Raw genomic sequence first — 25,859 nt, 5'->3', positions numbered from 1 at the left:
CAGATTGTTTCTCAGAAAGTAGTGAACATTGTAATGAATTATTTAAATGAATAAGAATGTTTAATCAATATATATCTATAGACACACACACACACACACACACACACACACACACACACACACACACACACACACACACACACACACACACACACACACACACCATCAGTACCTTAGAGGCTGAGAAAACTAATGTGATGAGTCTAAGGAGAAGTCATCCACGAAAGATTATGTTGAGATATATGTGCAAAAGCTGAGGCGCATGGGGCGCCTAGCACTGTGTTCCGCCTGTCACTGAACTTGTAAGAAATTTCAAGGGGCTTGTAGAGACTTCTTTGCATACATTCAACAGTCAGAATCCATCCTTCTCAGTTGGAAAGTGGTGGCCATCTCCTCACTATCAGCCATGGACACAATATCCCTAACCCCCAAAACCAACACCCCCCCATGTAAAAGATGCATCAGGTTATAGTTTCCAAGGCAGCACATCCAAAGTCTGTATGCTCAGTGAAAAGTAAGTCCACTCCCATAGGATCATTAAAAAAGTGGGAACAGGAGTAGGCCAAACAGCCTTTGAACTGGTTCCATTGTTCATCAAGATCAGTGCCATCTTCCAGCACTGTCGCCATTACAAAGTCCAGAAATTTCTCTGTCACCATTACAAAGTCCAGAAATTTCTCAATAGCTGTTTTGAATGAAAACAATGATTGGGCTTCCACAACGATTCAGACAGTGTGTGTGCGTGTGTATCAGATGTGAAAAGTGAGAGAATCACAGAAATGGAAATTGCTTAGTTGCCAGGTGGAACTTAAGCCAAAGCATTAATGTCAACCAAGCAAACAAAGCCTGGGATTTTCTTTCTGCACCCATCCTAGTTCCTTCAACTGTCATTTTTACCACTGATTTCTCTTGGCAACTTCCTACAATTCCATCCCAATTCAGCAAAATGTCACCTCCCTTCCCTTCCTTAAAGGGAAAATCCATTCTCCCTGCCCCTTCATGAAACTGAGGTTGATGTCTATCAAAGAGGAAGCTGAGGATCCATTTCTCCCATAAAAATACAGAAGACAATGACATACAGTACTTCAGTGGTCAGATCTCCTTTGAGGAACTGGAGCTCCCACATCAATTAACCCATAATCAATTACACAGGTGGACAGCATTAAAAATGTATTCAACATGCAGAAAAAAGGGGAAGCAATGGGTTACATATTTAAAATGCACACACGGTCAAGAAGGGCAATGGAAGATTTGTATTGGGTGATGCACTTTGGGAGGTACAGTATTTCACAGAAAATGGCAAGACTCTTAACAGTGTTGCTTTAGAGAGAGAACTCTGGGGGTGGGGGGTCCATGTCCACAGCTCCCTGAAACTGGCCGCATAGGTTGATAGGGTGGTAAAGAGGCATATGGCATGCTTGCCTTTGTTTGTTGAGACATTACGTTCAAGAGTCATGAAGTTATGTTGCAACTTTATAAAGGTCTGGTTAGACCACATCTGGGGAATTGCATTCAATTCTAGTTGCTCCTTTACAAGAAATTCTGTGTTTTATAAAATAGGGCTCCAGTGGAACAGGGAGGCACAGGGGCAGCTTACCCGCACTGCACCATTTCTGTGTATGCATTTAAGGGCAAAAAAAAAATTAATCTAGGAAGTTTTATCAAGGCACATTCTTTAAAATTGGAGCCCACTCAGTTTGTTATCTCTGTGCATGAGAATTACTCTGTGCCTGCTGTAAAGTAACAGATTCTATTTCATGTTGAGGTTGACTTCCACTGGGAAATCGGACCAATCACTGCAGGGTGAAAAAATGCTTCAGAGTGGATGTCATTTCCTGATTATCACTCACATAAGTGATGGCATCATTAACATGGCAATACTGACTTCCTGAAAAAGGACTTAAATGGATGCACAGTGTGCGACCCATGACTTGCGTTTTTCACTCAGTCTAGGAAGCAGCAAGTCAGCCATGAAATCATCAATCATAAATCAATTAAGCTGTTCCAATTAGAACACTGATGTACAGCTTCTCCACTGTGTCTGTCACTGATGTGCATCAGCAGCAGGCAGTGCTTTCTTCTCCATGACTGCAGTAGGTTTTAACCTAAGAGATCAGTGCTTCTGAACTCTACAAGCTTTGCGGTGCTGTGCCTAAGAGTGGTTTCAGACATGACGAGGGAAACCATGTGCGGCCAAGGGAGGAGGGTGTGGCCAGATGCAATTAAGATTTATTTCCCCGTATGCTCCTCTAATTTTTCCTTCTCTGTGGCAACCACAATATCACAGTTTTTAAGGAGTCTGGCCATAGGTCATGAGGTCAAAATGCAACAGTCATTTACTGCCCTATTTGTGGGTGAAATTCCATTTCCAGAACGTGTTTCATTCTTGAGTTCTCTCAGAGCAATAGATGAATTGCAAGAAGCCCTTTCAAATCAGACAGGAGGTGTTTGGAGGGACGAGAGGTGCCTTCGTTGAAGTTAATATTTTTAGAAGGCTTAGTAATGCAGAATGGGAGATTTCTTCCTTAAAACAAAGATTCTAGACTTCCCATTTTAATTGGTTAAAGGGTTGGTGATGTGGCCTGAGATTAGGAGAAACCTTTTCAATCAGTTGATTCCAGTTCTTGAGCTCAGGTGGCTGAGAACACGGATTCAAACCCATCTTTTTTGTTCCTTTGTAGTTCATTATCAGCAAGTGTGCCTTGCTTTAAAGAGAATACAATTATACTCTCTGAATAAAAGCCGAGAGCTGCAAAAGAGCAGGGGAATATTCTGATCCGCGAGTATCACCATAGATACCAGAAGTAACTCCAGCAGAAACCCAGGAGTACAGTTTCTGTGCAGGCCATGTGAAACTTGCTCTAAAATGGACCCCAAAGAACCCATTACTGTTCTTGCAGGAAGAGATCCAACAGCCAGCACGTTCAAGAGAATACATTGAAATGGTTTTAAAGGCAGTGAGTGTACACTGTGTTGAATTATGTAGAATTTACATCATAGAAGCAGATTAATTTGCTCAACTGTTTTATTAGCTTCTTCACATCTTACTTTATAATGGAACCTGACAATGTTCAATCTTTCAGACAACTTCCAAATTAAAAGTCAATTTAATCACAGGTTTGTAATTATGTTACTTTCTCCTTCAGTGCCCAGATTCTACCCATTTGCTGCCACAATATAGTCTCTTTATATGTTTGTGATTTTTACCATTTATGATTCAATGTTTCAAGGCTGGGAAATTTTCTTTTGCTTCTTTCTTTGCTACCATTTACAGGTAAGGTGTCTAAAATACTTATGCATTTCTTAATATGATGAATTAATATTTGGCAATGCCCTTCTAATGCTTTGGGGTAGCATCTCAGTGCTTGATAAGCCTAGTTCTAAATCTCAATGGATTGGATACTATCACTAAGGAGTTAACAATCACAAGCAAGATCTTCTAGGATTCTTGTTCCATCCACTGGCTCACCTCCAGGTTGCAGTGCAGGCTTCTTCTGAGTGATTTATATTGCAGTCCCCACCGATCCCCAGTGAGGAGCGTTCATTTGCATTCCAGTGTAGTTAATTTTCCAATATCACAGTTTGTGTCCACTGGGGCTCTCAAATGACCACACCGTTCCTGTTTAGTTTCTTTTTTAAATGAGATTGGAACACTCAGTTCATCTATGCATGTTAGGGACATTATGTCTTCTTCAGATTCAAAAAAGAATTAATTCAATATACAGTGCAGCATTTGCAGTAAATGCAATTACAGTATTACATGTCTTCCTCTACATTGTGTATCTTCAATTTATAAGATTGTGTGAGGCATAGAGTGAGCAGCTGGTATTTTTTTTCCTGATATTAGAGGGCATTGATTTAAGGAGAGTAGGGTAAGACCAGAGACAACGTGCTGGGTATAGTTTTTTACACGGAGAGTGAGGGGTGTCTGGAATGTGCTGATAGGTGGTAGTTGAGGACAGTACATTAGAGATGTTAAAGAGACTGGATTGGTGTGTAGGGAATGAAGAGATATGGCCATTGTGTGGGCAGAAGGGAATAGTTTTAGTTACTAGCCTCAAAGGTTTGGCACAACATCATGAGCCAAAGGGCCTGTTCCTTTGCACTACTTTTCTATGCTGTCTATTCAAACTGGAAACATTTTCTTACAATGCATCAATCCCACTAATGGTTCTCCTTAAGCTAAGCACCCGTGAAATATTTCAGAGGCTTTTATGCAGAACCCAGCCCCTTCGAGTCTAGAGGCAGCGTTCCCTAGACTATACTTCCCCACAGAGTTTTGCGTTTCCCCACAGCACATACAACTTTAAAATGAGCTCATTAATGGTATTCGCTTGTGGATGGCTCTTTACAATGGATGGGATACAAGTTTCAGGCAGACGAATATGTGTCTTTCACCGGGCTGATGATCATTCAGCAGTAGTTGATGTTTGCCCTAGAGTGTTTCCCTGTTGATGACAGAGTTTTCTGTTACACAGCTGCTTGAAGTAACCTTGATCAGGACAACTGCAGCCTATTGCAGACCGTCCTGGCACGCAAACCTTCCACAGGGATTTAGATCTCCAGGGCAGCAAGTGGTGTGAGTGCGTCTCCAATTATACATGATGGATTAGATCAGGAAAATCCCACTCACTGCCAGCTTGGGGTTAATTGTGAGTTGTGGTGATGATGCATTCTATGTAATTTATTTATTTATATGTTTAGAAATACAGTGCAGAATAGGCCCTTCTGGCCCTTCGAGCCTGATCGCCCAGCAACCCCTGACAACATTGATTTAACCCTAACCTAATCACAGGACATCTTTTAACTGGAAGGAAACTGAAATACCTGGTAAAAAGGCCACACATTCCCCAGGGAGGACTTACAGAGGGCGCCGGGATTGAAATCTGAACTCCGATGCCCCAAGCTGTAATAGCATCGCGCTAACCGCTACACTATCGTGCAACTTTGTCAGTAAGGAAGCCTTGTAAGGAGAAGAGGTTAGAACAGAGGAGAGTATAGCACAGGCCCTATTGGCCCACAAAGTCCATGCCAAACACAATGCTGAATTAAAGTAAAATTTTTCTGCTTGTTCTTGATCCACATCCCCCAATTCCTCGCATACTCATGCACCTATCTAAATAGCCTCTTAATGTCTATCTGCTTCCACCACCAGCCCTGCAGTCTGTTCCAGGTACCTGTGATGCTTTGTGGAAAAAAAAATGGCTTGCACATCTACTTTTATCATTCCTCCTCTCAACTTTGTATTTGACGTTCCTAACCAGGGGAAAAGTTTCTGTTCACCTTATCGTTGTCTCTTGTAACTTTATAAATTTCTATCAGGTCTTTTCCAGAGAAAGTAATCCAAGACTGTCTAACCTCTCCTTATAGCCCATACTCTAATGCAGGCAGCATTCTGGAAAACCTCTTCTGTGCCCTTTCCAGAGCCTCCACCTCTTTTCTGTAATGGGGTGGCCAGAATTGCACACAATACTCCCAAGTTTGGCCGTTGTTTTATGTGGAGACAACACGACTTCCTTACTCTTATACTCAGTTCCCTGACCAATGAGAGCAAACATGACTTACATCTTCTTTAAAACAGAGAATCTCTGATGATCAAGTTTTCCTTTTGGGCCAACATCACAGGTGCAATACATCAGCAAGTTAGCACCTACTGGGATCGGACAGCACCTTTCTGATCTACCGAGTCATTTTTATAATGCAAGTACAGGATAAGAAGTATGAGTAGTAAAGACTTGCACTTTCGTAGTGCCTTTTGGGACCTCAGCACATTCCCACTCACTGGACAATCAATTAAATATATTGGAAGTGTATTCTGTATAACATTGCTGGCAGCCAATTTGAACACAGCCAGTTATACAAAAAACAACACAAGAAATTATTAGATCATTTAGGTTAAGCTATCTGTTATGGAACAGTGGCCAACTAACTGGATTTTCCATCCTGACCTTTGGTTAACAGATCAGGAGATCTGAGTTCAAGTCTTACCATGGCAGTTGTAAATTTTAAATTCAGATAATAATATGACTTTCTTGTTAGATAAAGAAGCAAGTGAGTCATTACCAACACTGACCACATTATGTGAATGATGTAAAAGCCCATCAGATTGGCTACACCGTTCAGGAGAGGAAATATCTCATCCTTATTCACTTGCACTTTTTTGTGACTCCAGATTCACCAAGGCGTTGATTCTTACATCATCTAGCAGGCTACTCAGGTATACCATAGCTGTTGCATTAAAAAAGAGAGCGGGTAAACTGCATGGCATTGACCTGGGCACTAAGACTGGACATGGCAAAGTCACATTCATTCCCCAGTTGACCTTGCAAAGGCTTCCTTGTAAACATCGAGCGGACTGGTGGTTTAAGTGGAAGAACTGCATGACAGACTACTTAAACAATAGTCCGATGAATCATGCTAAATGGATCATTATAGGCAACACGCTGGACTCCTCCATCGCAATCTTCAGACAGATCTGCCAGAGGAGGCAACACTGTGATGTACAGGTGATGAGGAGGGACCCCTGATCAAAAATGGACAGGACAACCTCTCCCTGGTTACCATCTACTTGCTCCCTCAACTGTTGAACATACACTCTGTGGCCACTTTATTAGATATATCTGTACACCTGCTCGTTAATGCACATATCTAACCAGCCAATCATGTTTCAGCAATTCAATACATAAAATCATGCAGACATGCTCAAGAGGTTCAGTTGTTGCTCAGACCAAACATCAGAATGGGGAAGCCATGTGATGTAAGTGACTCTCCTGTGCAATGATTTTTGGTGCCAAACGGTGTGGTTTGAGTATGTCAGAAACTACTGATCTGGGATTTTAATGCATAACAGTCTCTAGAGTTTACAGAGAATGGGAAAATCATCCAGTGAGTGGCAGTTCTGTGGGCGAAAACACGTTGTTAATGCGTGAGTTCAGAGGAGAACGGCCAGACCAGTAGAAGCTGACAGGAAGACGACAGTAACTCAACTAACCATGTCTGCTAACTGCGGTCTGCAGAACGACATCTTTGAATGCATAGCACACTGAATCTTGAAGTGGATGGGCTACAGCAGCAAAAGATGATGAACACACGCTAGTGGCCACTTTATTAGGTACAGGAGGTACCTGATGAAGTAGCTACTGAGTGTGCATTGAACAACATTTGGAAGATAAACTGAAATTAACAAAGAATCAGAATGTATCCCAGGTGGGAATTTTCGGTGCCTATCTTTAAGCGTGGGTTGTAGCACCATTACTGGATGAATTAGCTAAGTCATTCGGCTTTCTCACAGCTCCATTGACCTGGATAACGCCTGATATTCTAAAGGCTACCCGTGAGTCGAGTTCCTTACCTAAAATAAAAACAGCCACATGATCAGCCTGGTCTCCCGTAATTCAGTGAAAATAAACTGTTGCAATGCTTCTTAGCAGAAAAACAATTGCTCTCCAGTTAAAGAAGATTTAATGTAATCATTGGAGATGGGCTTTATTCTCTGAACTCATTAAGCCTTCTGACTACATAGACTTTACTAACAAAGAGCTAGTGCTGTTAAGCAGTTATGCTGCACAAGGGTTTACTCCTTGTACACAATAAAGAAGGTTTAAGCAAGATATTATTCATGACAATGTGCGCTTATATTAAAGTAAATCGGTGCATTATGTGTCCTCAATGAAATCTAAACATCTGTTGGTGAGGAGTTCTCATTACAATCGACATAACAGAATGAATCTTCCCCTACATTAAATATACTTTAGAGCTAAAAAAGCAATTGCATTATTTTTAATTGGTTAGAAATAATAGAAAAATATAGGTATTGGTTATTAAACAAGTGTCAGCCAAGACATTAAAATTGAAGTTTAACTCCTTATATTGATCAAGTAAACAGAGGCAGAATGTCTGGTCCATCAGACTCACTAGAAGGCTTATTTCACTTGTGCCATAGGTTCCTTAAGCAGAAGCCGCCTTAGTTTTGAAGATATGGTATACTGATCTATGACAAATATAGTTTATTCAGTAGAAAAGATTGTTGCCTCTATATGTTTTGCCTACATTCAGAAATGATAATAAAGAAACATCCAGGAAAGGAGAGGGCCTATCACCTGACTGTCTAGAGATTGGCAGTAAATCTAGCTCTACATCCAAACAAAAGGAGCGGATGATTGTCCAGGCCTTCAACAATTTCCTTCAGCATAAATTGACATTGAAAATGGCTTTATATTGGAATCATTGTTTTGTTTCCCTTCATTTATTTCTGATTCTGTGGGGATGCTTTAACACATTTATTTTATTGGAATGACTTGCCCAATATTATTTGTAATGAACACTGCAGATGAAAAAGCACCAAAGGCAGATGGAGTAGTCAAATAGGGAGAAGAACGAGTCTGGATTTTGCAAGTTGGATATATAAAAACAGATAAGAATGCTTAGTCATGAAAGGAGATTTTAAGGGGAGTTAATGGCGAAGGATCTTAATGGAAGTCTTAAACAAGAAGGTGAGAATGTTTAGAAGAGATTTCCTGAGCATGGGTTCTGGATTGCTGAAGGTGCACACATGGCCAAATTCTGGATTATCTACTTCACTACGTGGTTGGTCAATAAGCTTTAGACTAACCCGCCAATCCACTGATGTCATCAGAGTCAGGTGGTGGTGTAATGCTAAAACGCATGTGAATTTTCATTATCCTGGAGGCATCGGTCATACAAGTTCAATATGCAACAGTCTTTAGGTCCTGTAATATTAATATAGATTAAACAGCAGCATTGGAAGATGTTTTTATTTAACACCCTTGCAAAAGGTGGACAAAGCTGGTGGTGTGTATCTTATACCATTGAAGTTTAATCTGACTTAAACTTGATCATATCACAGTAAATAACTGCTGCACACCATTGCACGATTTTCTATTTCCAATTGTTGCAAAGTTACCTTATTTACCTGTACATACAAATTGGATCTGTTTACCAATTTAATGGGGTCAAAATCATCAATATTGTGGCTTATTTCCACAATACAGCCTCTAGCTGTGTGCCTTTCTGTGTAAGGAACTCTATATTTTCCTGCAGACATTAACTCCGGTAAAATTGGCAGTGTCTGTAAGGAGTTTGCACGTTCTCCCCAGTGATCATGTGGGTTTCCTCCGGGTGCTCTGGTTTCCTCCTACAGTCCAAAGATGTACCAATTGGTAGGTTAATTGGTCATTGTAAATTGTTCTGTGATGAGGCTAGGGTTGAATTGGGGTTGCTGGGTGCTGCGACTCGAACTTTCAGAACAGCCTACTCTGCACTGTGTCTCAACAAACACATAAATAAATAAAATGTGCTGGCTGACAGAATGCGGGAAGTCACTTGGTAATGTGCTAGCTAATTAGACATGGGTGAAATAAGGTCCAGCAAGGGTCCTTTCTAATCTGTGTGCAAATGTGCTGTTGATTTTCACTACAGAGTCATAGATAAAAGAAATCCTAGTAAATCTGCAAAACGAAAACAAGATATTAAAATTAACAAATAACTGAAAGTCAGCAAATATTTTCAATAGTTTTTCTTTGTGGGCAGGGATTGATGAACAAAGAAGGAAGCACAAAGTTATAAAATGATGATTGGTGGAGTTACTATGATGATGGTAGTGTCAGAATTCAGCCTTGCCCAAGGTCAGACCTTCACTATGACAAGATTTATTTGTATAGGAAAATAGCATGATATTACAATCAGGGGAAATAGAAAAACATAACAGTGCATTAGCCTGCTGCAGTTATTCACCATAGATGATTAAGTTGAACTAGACCGTAAGAACTTACAGCAAACTTAGGTAAAGCTGACTGAGGCTTCAGTTTGTGCCAATGTAGGGGCCGGTTGGATCAGCGGCAGTGAGGAACTGTAACTAACCCAACTTCCAGGATTTCAATTTCTTGGCATTAAAATCTTACATAACCTCAATTAATTTTATTTTGCTTAGGAAATTATGATGGCTACTCATTAAAGAAAACATGAAGTCTAACGGCAATTCATTGATTTTGTTTCATTTGCTATCCCGAGTGGGGTGGTGGGCGGATGGGGTGAGGGCAGATGTGCGGGAAATGGGAGAGATGTGTTTGAGAGCAGAGTTGATGGTGGACGAAGGGAAGCCCCTTTGTTTAAAAAAGGAAGACATCTCCTTTGTCCTGGAAAGAAAAGCCTCTGCTCTCCACTCCCTCTGCACCAATCCCAACCCTAATATAAAACCCGCTGATAAGGGGGGAGCTGTTTTTGTCTGGCGTACTGACCTCTACCTGGCCGAGGCACAGTGACATCTCTCTGATACCTCCTCTTATTTACCCCTTGATCACGACCTCACTAAGGAGCACCAGGCCATTGTCTCCTATACCATCACCAACAGTATCAGCTCTGGGGATCTCCCATCCACTGCCACCAACCTCATAGTTCCCACACCCCGCACTTCCCGTTTCTACCTCCTACCCAAGATCCACAAACCTGCCCGTCCAGGTAGACCTGTTGTCTCAGCTTGCTCCTGCCCCACCGAACTCATTTCTGCATACCTTGATACTGTCTTATCCCCCCTTGTTCAATCTCTTCCCACCTATATTCGCTTTGAATTTTTTCAATGATTTTAAGTTCCCTGGCCCCCACCGCCTTATTTTCACCATGGACGTCCAGTCCCTGTATACCTCCATCCCCCACCAGGAAGGTCTCAAAGTTCTCCGCTTCTTTTTGGATTCCAGACCTAACCAATTCCCCTCTACCACCACTCTCCTCTGTCTAGCAGAATTAGTTCTTACTCTCAATAATTTCTCCTTTTGCTCATCCTATTTCCTCCAAACCAAGGGTGTAGCCATGGGCACCCATATGGGTCCCAGCTATGCCTGCCTTTTTGTTGGCTTTGTGGAACAGTCCATGTTCCAAGTCTATACGGGTATCCGTCCCCCTCTTTTCCTTCGCTACATCGACGACTGCATTGGTGCTGCCTCTTGCACGCATGCTGAGCTCGTCGACTTCATTAACTTTGCCTCCAACTTTCACCCTGCCCTCAAATTTACCTGGTCCATTTCTGTCTTTCTGTCTCCATCTCTGGAGACGGCCTATCTACTGATATCTACTATAAGCCTACAGACTCTCACAGCTACTTGGACTATTCCTCTTCCCACCCTCTCTCTTGCAAAAATGCTATCCCCTTCTCACAATTCCTCCGTCTCTGCCGCATCTGCTCTCAGGATGAGGCTTTTCATTCCAGGACGAAGGAGATGTTTTCCTTTTTTAAACAAAGGGGCTTCCCTTCTTCCACCATCAACTCTGCTCTCAAACGCATCTCTCCCATTTCCCACACATCTGCCCTCACCCCATCTGCCCACCAGCCCACTCGGGATAGGGTTCCCCTTGTCCTCACCTACCACTCCACCAGCCTCCAGGTCCAACGTATAATTCTCCGTAACTTCCGCCATCTCCAACTGGATCCCACTACCAAGCACATTTTTCCCTCCCCACCCTTCTGCTTTCCACAGGGATCGCTCCCTGTGCGACTTCCTTGTCCATTCATCCCCCCCCCCCCCCCAATCTCTTCCCACTGATCTCCCTCCTGGCACTTATCCTTGTAAACGGAACAAGTGCTACACCTGCCCTTACACCTCCTCTCTCACCACCATTCAGGGCCCCAGACAGTCCTTACAGGTGAGGCGACACCTCACCTGTGAGTTGGCTGGTGTGGTAGACTGCGTCCGGTGCTCCCGGTGTGGCCTTTTTTATATTGGTGAGACCCGACGCAGACTGGGAGACCATTTTGCTAAACACCTATGCTCGGTCCACCAGAGAAACCAGGATCTCCCAGTGGTCACACATTTTAATTCCACGTCCCATTCCCATTCTGATATGTCTATCCATGGCCTCCTCTACTGTCAAGATGAATCCACACTCAGGTTGGAGGAACAACACCTTATATACCGCCTGGGTAGCCTCCAACCTGATGGCATGAACATTGACTTCTCTAACTTCCGTTAATGCCCCTCCTCCCCTTCTTACCCCATCCCTGACATATTTAGTTGTTTGGTTTTTTTTCTCTCTCTGCTCATCACCCTGCCTGTTCTCCATCTTCCTCTGGTGCTCCCCCCCTCCCCCTTTCTTTCTCCCGAGGCCTCCCATCCCATGATCCTTTCCCTTCTCCAGCTCTGTATCCCTTTTGCCAATCACCTTTCTGGCTCTCAGCTTCACCCCACCCCCTCCGGTCTTCTCCTATCATTTTGCATTTCCCCCTCCCCCCACTACTTTAAAATCTCTTAGTATCTCTCCTTTCAGTTAGTCCTGACGAAGGGTCTCGGCCCAAAACGTCGACAGTGCTTCTCCCTATAGATGCTGCCTGGCCTGCTGTGTTCTACCAGCAGTTTGTGTGTGTTGTTTGAATTTCCAGCATCTGCAGATTTCCTCGTGTTTGCTCTCATATCACGACATTTTTTTAAGTGTTCTTTAAACTTGATGTAAAGCTTCATTTATATTCAAGGAGAAGATTTGCAGATACTGACAATTTATTTCCAGGCAACGGTTTGCTGTTTCACAATAGAGAAAGACCTCTTGTTAATATGATCTGAGCAGCATTTCAAATTAACAACATCATCTTATAAAAGGATCATGGAAGTTGAATTTCATTTGCAACAGGCAGGAGAACACCTGAACACAAATATATCCAGAAGATTCAAATTCAGAAAGCAAATCACAGTCCACGCATGATCTCTCTTTTCAGCTCAGACGTTTCTCCATAGAAATGTAGGTTTCGAGTATTCCTACAAGGCACTGGAAGCGTATGGTCCAAAGTCTATCATTCATATTAATATTTCCTTACATTATTGGAGAAAGGTACTTAACCCATTGAGTCTGTCAGTTCACAGACTCTTTCCCCACAATTCCAACCCCTTGCCCCACTAATTGCCTATGTAACTGATCTTCCCATGTGCTTATCAGTTCTCTTCAGATTCCACTTTGCACCTATGCAGCCGGGCTGATTTACAATGGCCAGTTGACTAGCCAGCCTGCACGTCTTTGAGATGTGGGAGGAAATCGGAGTAAATGGAGGAAGCCCGTATGGTTGCACAGGAAGCATGAAAACTCCACGCAGACAGCCAGTCACTGGAGTTATAAGGTAGAAGCTCTGCTAGTTGGACTACTGTAAGTTTTGTTTTCAGATGTCTGAATAAAGCTTGTTTTCTATTGTTTAATACATATTTTTTTACCCTGTAAATATCTAAGGTTTTTTTCCCATTGGGGGCTTTAAGTGCATGGTACTGTCATGCTTTTTCCTGAAAATAGTAGTCCTTTAACTCTCAGTGCAGAATAGTGGTTGAAATATCTGCCTGTTCCTGGTGCTTAGGTCAGTACCTGCTGTTTGTACCCCACAGGAGAATGATGCTGCTCCCCACTGACTGATAGAATGTCAGATAGCCTGGAGGTCACTCCATCCAGCAAGTAGAATAGTCTAGGATACTAGACTATCAGTTGTACAGCAGCTGATAGGAAAGCACTTCAGCGGGTCACCTCTAGTGCACAGAAGATCGTCGGGACACAGCTCCCAGCCCTGGAGGACACCTACAGCTCACACTGCCTAAGGAAAGCTACAAGCATCTGTAAGGACAATACACACCCATGCAATCATCTGTTTGAACTTCTTCCATCTGGCAGACGTTATAAGATTTTCTATGCCCGCACTTCCAGACTGAAAAATAGCTTTTTCTCCAGAGCTGTAATTGCTCTGAACCAATCGATCAAGCAACATCCATAAATTTGTTATATTGCTACTTTCAATACTGGTTTTATGGCTGTCATGCATCTGAGTTGCGCTTTTGTACTGCTGGACATTTTGTACTGGCTGGTTACTTGATTTTATTTATTGTTTATTTATTTTATTTGTTGTTGTATAGCATTGAGTACGAGAATTGAAAACTCACTTTCGCTGTATTGGTGCATGACAAATTGTACTATGCAATGACAATAAAGACATCTTTCTTTCTTTCTAGGATGGTGTCAGTTCGAGAATATGACTGGATGTGGAGAGTGGAGGGTTGAACCCACATGTTCATGGGGTGCTAAGGAGGCATTCCTACTTCTCTGCAAAAGTTCTTCAGGGTGGGCATCCCTGGAAGAGACTTTGCAGTGTAGTATTAAAAGTTAGTGTTTAATCTCAAAACAAGAGAAAATCTGCAGAGGCTAGAAATCGAAGTAATACACACAAAATACTGGAGGGACTCAGCAGGTCAGGCAGCATCTATGGAAAAGAGTAAACAGTTGACATTTTGGGCTGAGACCCTTCATCAGATCTGTTATTATATTAGTCTTTAATCTCATTACCACCTTGCTGACTTGGCATGATTGCCCAACTATCCATCCAAGTCCTGCCCTGTGGTTACCAAGCTTTCCACCATTGTACACAGATACTCCTTGTTTATTTCATCAGAACCCTTTGTGATTTTCATATCTTGAATGACCATCTAAATTTCTGATTTTTAACTTGGTAACAAGTGCTTGTACTTTTCCATTCTCCCCATATAGATAATGTCCCCCAGATATGTGAATCTCTGGAATTCTCTACCCTGCGGGATTGTGGAAGCTAGATAACTGGAGATATTAAAGGAGAAGAAAGCTTCGGGATTTGAGGTCTGTGGGAAACTGGCATAGAAGGGGAGTTACAACGATGAGAAAATCCAAAGCAACATACAGAAGAGGAATTGATGGATGGGAAAGATCAGCTATTGGAAAGAGGAAGGGGATGGTGTATGGGCAAGCATAAGAGGCCTGGTGGCCTACTCCTGCATTTATCATCCCTCCATTCTCCATACCAATGACATCCTGGTACTTCACTCAGGAATGGTTGTAGTACTCTCATTGTCATCTAATCAGTGATTTACAAACTCCTGCACTTCATAGAATCATTGAGATTTAGGCCATTTGTCCCACCTTGTACATGCAGCCAATATTAATATTTGTACTTGTCTCATTTATCCACATTCAGTCCATGGCCTTCAGAGCTTTGGTCGTTCAAGTCCTCATCCAGATGTTTTCCAAATGTGACAGCACCTGTCTCCACCACCACCCCAGGCAGCGCTTTCTGATTAACAGTTACTCTCCATGGAAAGTATCTCCCCCTCCCCCACAGATCCCCTTAAATCTATGACCCCTCAGCATATATCTGTTGCATATTTAATATTCCAATAATATTTGAGTAATCTTGTGTATATATTGGGTTATTAAGCATTCTTGTTCATTTAAGTAGTTGTTACTGACTCTATGTAAAACTACGTGAATGACATACGACATCACGCTACCACGTAATACGTGCATGCCTCACTTGATGTAAAGATGAAGTTACACCTGCATTCCAGACTCCCGTGTCTTTCTCTGAATAAGTTTACTGTTTTGAAATTACAAAAAAATAACATTAGCGATGACGTATTTTTAAAACACACCGGACATGGCTGTCGACCTGTTGAAGTGCAGCAAGGCGTTCGAACTAAAAGGAATCGCAATAAGTGAAAATAAAAGCAGCCCAGCATATACAGAGTCGGTCTTTGGAAGGAAAGACATGATTGAGTTTATACAAAAGGCTGTAAATGGAAGAATTCAGTTTTCATAAAGAATGAATACTGGGTGATAATAATCATAAATAAAAGCAGAAATGGCTGCTTTGATCACACACCAGGCAATTGGCTCATGAACACTGAGTTATTGGAACAGTATTTTGAAGCAAATGAAATAATCAATGAGAAACGAGTGCCAATTTTGCTGAGTACATTGGTTTTAAAGGCGTACAGTTTGCTTCAAAGTTTGACTGCTTCCACCAAACCAGCTGGAATGAGCTTTCCTGACATTTTCAAAGTGACACAGGAACATTTAGAACCAAAGCCATTGTTGATTGTAGAGTGTTTTAGGTTTCATAAGTGGAATAAAAAACAAGGGGAGTCCATATCAGTGTACGTGACTGAATTGTCGACCTTGAGCATTGTCAATTTGTAATGGGCTCAATGATACACTAAGAAATTGTTTAGTTTGTAGAATCTGAAAAGAAAGCATTCAAAAATAGGTCCTAACTAAAGTACAGTTTACTGGAAGTAACTGTTTCAATGGAGACCGCAGAAGAAATGCAGTTGAGTTGCAGTCAGGAATGAAAGTGAGCGTGATCAAAATTGCATCGTCTAAACAGAAACCTGTCTGGACAAGCAAATTGTGTTACAGTTGTGGCAGGGGCTTATGTACACCAAACAAATGCGTATTTAAAGGCAAAACTTGCAGAAAATGCAACTAAGTAGGACACATACAGCAAGCATGTTGGGCAGACAGAAATAAATGGACTGCTCAGGGAAGAGAGAAAGCTAAAAAGTTAAGTTGCAGTTTCAAAAAGAGCACTAACCTGCACAGTATTGATGAAAAATCTGATAATGATAAGAATGATACAGGATTGCGTAGCCTTGAGATTTACAGTGTGCAAACTAGTAATAGACAAGCAATATGACTTCTGCCAGAAGTGAACATCAAATTAATTAAAATGGAATTCGACACTGGTTCAACTGTTTCAGTCGTTCCACAAAATGAGCTAAAAGCCATTTCAAGGATACTAAAGTGAAGCTTCCAGATATCCAAATAAGAATTTAGACTGGAGAAAGGGTAACTGCTGTGGGAATGACATTCCTAACAGTGAAACACAACAACTAACAAGCCACATTGAGTTTGTATGTTGTAAAACCAGAAGGACCTGCATTGTGGGGGTGTGATTGGCTGAGACGACCTCAACTTGACTTGAGCTCCATCCACAACTTGCATGCCACATCCCCTGCAATGGAGCCATCTGGAAGCGAATTGAAAAAGATACTACTGGATGATGCCAAAACTTTCTCCATCCTGGGCACCATGAACTATTGCCTAACAGAAGGCAAACAGGTGTTGGTGCCAACCTCTGTGCTGCTAGTTGGAAAGTATATTGGACGAAGGAAGGGCCATGGTGCTCTGAGGAATTATGAAAGTGATGAAAGCAGTGGTCCGACTACAATAGTTTTTGTTGGCAACATATCTGAGAAAGCTTCTGATGTGCTTATCAGGCAGTTACTTGTGAAATGTGGTTTGGTTTAAGCTGGAAGGTAGTTCAAAGAGCTTCAGGAACATTGCAAGCACATGGCTTTTGTGAGTATAAAGAACCAGAATCTACTCTATGTGCAGTAAGGTTATTGCATGAGCTACAAGTGGGAGACAAGATGCTACTTGTAAAAAAGTAGATGCAATGACCAAGCCCAGCTGGATGAATGGAAGGTGAAATAGAAAGGAGTCAAGAGAAACAAAAACAAAGGATTTGACAGATGATGTTGTGGATGCAGAAACCATGAGGAGAAATCAGTTCATAATGGGAGCAATAGAAAAATTAATAAGAGAATATTCCAGTGAACTAAATGGACCTTCCTACGATCAAAATGCACAAACTAGAAGAAAGGGAAGGAGAATGAAGGTGGCTACTGATGTCAGAATCAGTTCCTACAGTCTCAGAGTCAACTCCTAAAAGCACCATGGAAGAGGCCCCAGAACCTCAGTTTGTTTCACAGCCACAAATGTCACCTGCCAAGCAGAGTGACCTCCCTCGTCTGGAAAGACATTATCCCACAGGAGTAAGAAATCCTCCACAGCAATTAAATCTTTAGGCTTGATTGAGACTGTTTGGATGTCTATATATAGTAGTTGTATTATATAATATACTGTGTACATAGTTGAGAGGCATTCTACATTGAGTTGGAGTTTATAGCTAAGCAGGGAGGAGTTTTGTGTATTTAATATTTCAATAATATTTGGTAATCTTGTATATATATATGTTAATTAATCATTCTTGTTTGTTTAAATAATTAATTATGGGTTATATGTAAAACTACATGAATTGCATATGTCATCATGTTACCATGTGATATGTGCGCGCCTCACTGAAAGTAAAGACGAAGTTACCCCTGCATTCCCAGACTCCTGAGTCTTTCTTTGAATAAGTTTAATGCTTTGAAGTGACATAATATAAAAATATATAAGCCCTATTATTTTAGAAACACCATGGTGAAAACACAATTCTTGTGATTTACCCTCTCGATTTGCTTCATAATTTTGTACATCTCTATATTACCTCACCAGCTTCCTCCACTCAAGAGGAAATCAACTCATCCTATCCAATCTCCCCTTATGACCAAAACATACCATCCCAGGTAATATCCAAGTGAAGGCCCTCTACACCCCCTCCAGTGCTATCTCATCCACCCTACAGTGTGTTGACCAGAACGTTTTTCATCTGTCTTAGTTTCTAAAATGCATAGCAGTATTAGCTTTGATGGGCGGATTGAATTAAAATCAGCGCATAACAATGGTTCTCTAACTGGTTATTTATTATGTTCTTGTCGAGAAGGTTACAGAAATAGCTTAATTTGGGTTTGGCAGTAAATTGAGATACTAATTATCCCTTCCACCGAGATTACAACTAATTTATTCCATGCACAGCAAATGACTAATGCTGTGTAAAAGCAAGGCACGTTACCTCCAGACACATGGGGCAGAAACGATTTTATTTGTTTCTTCCCCTGCTATTCAGCTTGACATTTTAGCATCGTTTGGAACGTTGCTTCCTACAGAGCTCATGCTTCGCACATTCTGCTGCAGTGTACCCAGGTATTTAACACGTTGCTCCACACATTAGCATCTGCACAGCAAAATGGTCTTCAACAATAACCACGTATAGGATTATAACATAGGCAGCAAGCTGTAATTTACCAATGGATATCAAATAAAGGCCAGTAGTCCACACTAACCCTCCAAAAGGACTACAGCCTTGTCGTGGTTTGGAGGGTTGCATGCCTCAATGACCCAGAGAGCTACATTGGCAGAAGTCAGGGCTTTATGTGAGGTCAAAGGGTAGAGGACGGACTAAGAGTGATCCACCGGTTCTCTAGGTTTGAGGGTTCAGTTTAGGGCTAACAAACCTGACTGGCAAAACAAAATTGTTATGAAAAGAGCAATGAAGAATTCTTCTACATCTGAGTGCGACGGCGTCCCTGAGTCTCTGTGCAGGACTTACACGACTGACAGGAGTGAAAACCTAGAGGAAGCTATTGACACAATGTAGGAAGCCCTGAACACCTCCAGAGGTGGAGAACCTTGACTGCTGTCCTAAACGCGAGCTGTGTAGCGGGCAGTAAGAAGTCCACACTAATGGCCAATAGCTAAACACAATGCATTCTTTCTACAACAATAATAAGATTTTAAAATTCAGTGCAATCTACAATCTGGAGCAACAAACTGTCACTTGTAAAAATGCCATCCCCTTCTCTCAGTTCCTCCATCTTCACTGCATCTGCTCTCAGAATGAGACTTTTCATTCCAGAACTAATGAGATGTCCCCCTTCTTCAAAGAAAGGGGCTTTCCTTACTCCAGCATCAACACTGCCCTCACCCTCTTCTCTTCCATTTTGTGCGTGCCTGCCTTCACCCTCTCCTCCTGCCACCCTACCAGGGATGGGGTTCCTTTTGTCCTCACCTACTACCCAGTAGCCTTTGCATCCTGCACAAAATTCTCCATAACTTCCACCATTTTCAACAGGATCCCACCACCGAGAGATTTTTCCCTCAGCCCCCCACTTTCTGCTTTCCGCAGGGATCACTCCCTACACGAATCCCTTGTCCATCCATCCCTCCCCACTGACCTCCCTCCTGCCGCTTATCCTTGCAAGTGGAACAAGTGCTACACCTGCCCCTACACCTCGTCCCTCACTAACATTCAGGGTCCCAATCAGTCCTTCAGGGTGAAGCCACACTTCACCTGTGAGTTCATTGGGGTTGTGTCTGGTGCTCCCAGTGTGGCTTCCTGTATACCAGTGAGGCCCAAAGTAGATTGGGAGTCTGCTTTGCTGAGCATCTACCCTCGGTCTGACAGAAAAAGTGAGATCTCTACTTCCTATTCCCATTCCAACATGTCAGCCCATGGCCCCCTCTATTGTCGCGGTAAAGCCACATTCAGGTGAGAGGAGCAACACCTTAGCCTCCAAACTGATGGCATGAACATTGATTTCTTGAACTTCCATAATTGCCTCACCCACCTTCACCATTCCTTTTCCCCTTTCTCTCCCTCACCTTATCTCCTTACCGGCCCATCACCTCCCTCTGGTGCTCCTTCTCCTTCCCTTTCATCCATGGCCTTCTGTCCTCTCCTATCAGATTCCCCCTTCTCCAGCCCTTTATCTCTTTCGCCAATCGACTTCCCAGCTCTTTACTTCAACCCTCTCCCTTTTCCAGTTTCACCTATCACCTACCCCCTTGTACTTCCTCCCCTCCCCCACTTTCTTGCTCTAACTTCTCATGGTTTTTTTTCAGGCCTGCTGAAGGGTCTCAGCCCGAAACATTGCCTGTTTACTCTTTTCTGTAGATGCTGCCTGGCCTGCTGAGTCTGCATTTTGAGTGTGCTGCTTGGATTTCCAGCATCTGCAGATTTTCTCATCTAATCTCTGGAACAATTCCATATATCAAGCAGCACCTATGCTGCAAGATCTTGACCTGAAACTGTGACAATTCCTTTCCTCTCACAGATACTGCTTGACCCATTGAGTCCCTCCAGCAGATTGTATATTATTTCAATACCTCTCCTAATATATTAGAGTCTGAAATGTATAGAAATTGTAATCGAATTCCATTTTATGTCCCATACGTGTGCTAAAATATTATTACCTAGAAAATGGAAGGTGTTTGATTTGGGTGATTAACTTCACAGTGGACAAACAAAAGTTTTGTTTGTTGGCCAGCTGTTCAGAAATTCCCAATGACATAATTCCCAAAAAGTTAACTCTAATATGTAGGCTTGCGTGAAAGAAGGCTCTTCTTTCATGAGTTCGACCATTGTGGATTAAGTGTTGGAGGATCTATTTAGGAAGCAGTTTGTCACATGAAGAGGTGGTGGCTTGAAGTAGAGATTGGAGAAGTTTTGGTGGATCAGAAGGCTGATTGGTACGTAGAGAGGGTAAGCTAATACAGGAATAGTGGGATTGCGAGGAATGGAAGGTAGAGGAGTGGGAGCTAATTGGTAATTGGATTGGTTGAACTTTTCAGTAGGAGGAGGGATTGAGGCTAGGATTGATAGATGATTCAGGGTGAGGACAATGAAGGCAATGATTGGTTGACAGGAATCAATGATAAGATAGGTGCTTACAGAATGAGCAGAGTTCTTTTGATCACGATAAGTGTCACAAAGGCCTGCTTGTGCATGAATGGTCCAAAGCCAAAAGGCCAACACTTATGAGGACAGCACTCCAGCATGATTTTGGCACTAGTTCACATGCCCAGGTTGCTCTGTGAAACCATGAGGGAGACAACAGAAGACCATAAGACATAGGAGCAGAATTAGGCCATATGGCCCATTGAGTCTGTTCCGCTATTCAATTGTGGCTGATTACTTTTACTGCTCCTCAGCCCCACTTCCCAGCCTTCTCCCTGTAACCTTTGATGCCTTGTCCAATCAAGAGCCTATCAAGCTCTGCCTTGAATCAAACCTATCAAGCTCCACCCTTTTCCCCTCTCAGCTGCCTGTGGTAATAAATTCCACAAGTTCATCCCCCACTGACTAAAGAAGTTTCTCTGCATCTCGGTTTTAAATGGATGCCCTTCTAGCCTGAGGCTGTGCCATTTTGTTCAAGACTCCCCCACCATGGGAAGCTTCCTTTCCACATCTACTCTGTCTAGGCCTTTCAACATTCGAAAGGTTTCAATGAGATCCCCCCCCCCCCCCCCGTTCCTGTGAGTACAGACCCAGAACTATCAAACATTCCGTGTATGATAACCCTTTCATTCCCAGAATCACCTGTGAACCTGCTCTGGATATTCTCCAATGTCAGCTTGTAGCAATATAATGACAGAGCTAGAAATAACGACACGCAGTCTGTAAGTTGCACTCGAGACTAGTTTATTCAAATTTTGCGGCACTGGCTTTTACGCAGTTCTGTTCCCGCCCTCTCCGGGCGGAAATGATGTCAGAGGTGCATTACAAAAGTCTCTTCCCGCGCGTGGGCTTTCTCCCCTTGCTGGTGAAGAAGAAGGCCCAGCGCCATTTTGGGGCTGTCCTCTCTGCCGACGCGCACGCCATTTTGTGAGCCGGTTCACCTGTGTAGAAAGTGAGTCACCATAAGCTCATCTTTTCTTAGATGAGGAGCCCAAAACTGTTGACAATAGTCAAGGTGAGGCCTCACCAGTGCCTTATACAGCCTCAGAATCACAACCTTGCTCTTGTATTCTAGACCTCTTGAATGAGTTTGCCTTCCTCAATGCCGCCTCAACCTGCAAGTTAACCTTCAGGGTGTTCTGCACGAGGACACGCAATCCTTTTGTGTCTCAGATTTTTGGATTTTCTCCCCATTTAGAAAACTTATTTCTTCTACGAAAGTGCATGACCATGCATTTTCCAACATTGTAATTCATTTGCCATTTTCTTGCCCATTCTCCTAATCTGACTAAGTCCTTCTGTAGCCTTCCTGTTTCCTCAACACTATCTGCCCTTCCACCAATCTTTGTATCATCTGCAAACATGGCAACAAAGGCATCTATTCCATCATCTAAATCATTGACATGCAACATAAAAAGAAATAGTCCCAAATGGAAGACCCAGATGGAAAATCACATCTTTGTGAAATTTATTATGCATCCTTAATATGTTTCCGTTTTCACTGAAGTTGAAGGCATGATAAGTAAAATTGTGATGTTAAATCACTTACTTTTAGACAACTATTTTAACAAACCGACCACTGGAGAAGCTGTGATTGCTTTTGCGAGAATTTACAATACAGTCACATCTAATGTAGCAGCAAATGTTTAATACTGTCCTTTTTGAAACTCATTCATTCATGAGTTCACATGCATGAAACTGCTTTTATAGCATTCCCCTCTGACCTGCACACTCGGCTGACAAGGATTGATTTAAACATTGATGGTGCTGCTTGTTGAAACATGGTCTTCCCCTTCACATTCAGACCAATAACGACGCTCTGTTAAAACCAAGGTTCATTGCAAGGACATTCAATACAGATTTCCTTGAAAGTGGCCACACAGGTAGACAGGACAGTGAAGAAGGTGTATGGTAAACTTGTTTTCATTGACCGAGGCACTGAGTGCAATAGTTAGGAAGTCACTTTGTATTTATTCAAAACATTGGTTAATTCAATTCAATTGTCATTTAACCATATACGAATACTCATGAATACAGCCAAACACAGACAACATTACTACGGGGTCAAGGTACACATTACCAACTGTCACACTTAGTAAGCACACACACAAGATCACAATCACATAATCAGTATTCCCCCTGCCTCCCCCCCCACCGCGACATCGTGACCTGATACCCAGTCCTCACACATACAAGTCAACAAATCCATATGGAGTATCAGCAAAATACAACAGAGCTAAATATGCATGTATTTAGTTCAAATACCCCAGCCTACCGATATCATCTGTTTACCCGCCCCAACGCCCGCTAGGCGACACTGTGGCTTTGAGGCCCAGTTCTCACACATGTAGAATATTAGTAAAAACACAACCAGACAATTAGATATGTACATAGTCCAGACCCCTCAGTCCATTTGAAATCGGCAGTTGCCACAACTGTGGCACCTTGCCCCTGGTACAGCGCGTCTGCTCGGACATCTCTTCCCCCGGCGGCTGAAAAGCAAGCTTGAGGCCCTGAGGTCTCAGAGTGCAGCTAAAAAAAAAAATCTGCAGTCTGCCACAATGGAACTTGTCTTCTGCTGAGCGAAACCCTGGAAGAACAGTGACGCTGCTCCACATTGCCCCCAGTGAAGCGCCAGTGGTTTTGTCCCCTCACTTCAGGCAGCACTAAGGCTTCAGGCCTAGTGTTCACTACAAGCAAAGCCAGTAGCTCCCCCTCCATTCGCTCTGCTCTCATCCAATAAGTCAGCAAACTGAATGCTGCGTTCCAGATTAACAATGTCCAAAGATGCCACATTTGGAGTATTGTGTGCATTTCTGGCTACCACACCACAGGAAAGACATGATTAAGATGGAGAGGGCACAGAAAAGATTCCAAGGAACGTTGCCCTGTTTGGAGGACTTGAATTATAAGGAGAGATTGGATAGGCTGTGACAGTTTTCCCTTAAAGAAGGTTGAGAGGTGAAATTATAGTGCTACATAAAATATATGTACATAGGCAGAGAAACAGTAAAGAGTCAGTGTCTATTTTCCATGGTAAGGGTTTCTGAAACTAAAGGGCATAGGTTTAAGGTGAGAGGGAAGAAGTTTAAAGTGATCTGAGGGATAAATTTTACACATAAAGAGTAATTGGATGATCTGCTAGAGGCAGAGTTGGAGACAGAAGCAGTGACAATATTTAAAAGGCATCTGTCTAGACACTTTAATGAGAAGGGCATAGTGGGATATAGAGCTAATGCAGCCAAGTAGGACTCGTATAAATAGGCATGATGGTCAGTCTGTATGTGGTGGACTGGCCCCATCGGGCTATGTCATCTTGTCCATGCAAACTCTGGGTGGGATAAAGTTCCACACAGCCAGGTTCAACAACAGCTCCTTCTCTTCAGCCATTTGGTTCTTGAACCAAACCTGCTCACTGCCCCAGTAGGGCAACTTTTTGACCACTTTGAGCACTTTGTTGTGTTTTTAATTCTAATTGTGTTCTTTCTTGTATAATTTTATATAATTTATGTAATAAAATGCAATAAACATACACAACAGTTTATCTCTGGGTGATAGGAGAGCACACATCATAGTACAATAGTCTCTGTTTTATTATTTTGTACATTATTATTGCATATTATTGCCCATTGCTTCATTATTATTATAGTGTATATTAATATTCTGTACTTTATTAGTTAAGTCTGCACACAGCTAAGTGTGTTTTTAAATGTTGCTGCAGTAACGAAAGAACTTCTCACTTGAGATCAATAAAGAATTTATTATTATTATTACAACTTACGTTTGACATGAATGGTGTGTATCTGATGTTATGTGCCTATGATGTTGCAACAAATAGGTTTTTCATTGCATCTGTGCATACAAGTATTTGTCCATGTCAGTAAACTCGATTGACTGTTTCCAGGCTAACTTTCTGAGTCTGTGACTTTATTGCATTTTTCTGTTTCCCACATTCCAACATATATCTCGGAACCAGCTCATCATTTCACTTTTATCACACTCTGTTCAGTTGGTAGAATGACAATTGTCACACCTGGGCCCTCAAAAGACTTTTTTCAATTATTGCTTTTGCTTTGAGGATTAATTATAGGTTTTCTATATGGCCTAGAGACTTATCTGCACTGACCCTGCTGCCCTGCTGGAATTATGCAGAAATCCCATTTATACATGTTAATGTTGTACTTATGTCATCCTCTGATGTTCCTGGGAGTGAACATCACCAATAGCCTGTCCTGGTCCAACCATTTTGATGTCCCAAGAAAGCTCATCAATATCTCAACTTTCTGAAGAGACTAAATAACTTTAGCATGTCCCAGTTGACACTTAGAAATTCTTATCGATGCACCTTAGAAAACATTTTCTCTGGATGCTTACCGGCCTGGTATGGTAACTGCCCCACACATGACCACAAGGAAGTGCAGATAGCTGTGGGCTCGCCTCAGCATGTCACAGGAACCAGCTATGCACTCTGTACTCCTCACTCCCTCAGTAAAACAGCCAGCATAATCAAAGACCCTACCCACCATCAACATTTTCTCTTCACCCCTCTCCCATTGGGTAGAAGATACTAAAACCTGAAAGCACATACCACCAAGCTTATGGACAACTTCTACCCTACTCTTACCAATCTCTGGAAAACAGCTTTTGTATTCACAACCTACATTGTTATAATGTTGCA

At 42.3% G+C, this 25,859-nt stretch overlaps 1 protein-coding gene across 1 annotated transcript in view; it reads left to right on the top strand.

Annotated features, from left to right (window-relative positions):
• fam78bb (family with sequence similarity 78 member Bb) overlaps positions 1-13,007 on the top strand; it is a 30,364-nt gene extending 17,357 nt beyond the window's left edge. Inside the window, exon 3 of the transcript XR_012101084.1 lies at positions 12,937-13,007. The gene's annotated coding sequence lies outside the window, so the exon portion shown is untranslated. The remainder of the gene's footprint in view (positions 1-12,936) is intronic.
• The last annotated feature ends 12,852 nt before the right edge of the window (positions 13,008-25,859 follow it).

Source organism: Hemitrygon akajei, chromosome 12 (genome assembly GCF_048418815.1).
Source record: "Hemitrygon akajei chromosome 12, sHemAka1.3, whole genome shotgun sequence".
Taxonomy (NCBI): Eukaryota; Metazoa; Chordata; class Chondrichthyes; order Myliobatiformes; family Dasyatidae; genus Hemitrygon; species Hemitrygon akajei.
Note: the sequence above shows the minus strand (reverse complement) of the source record. Positions and strands in the feature narration are given on the sequence as shown.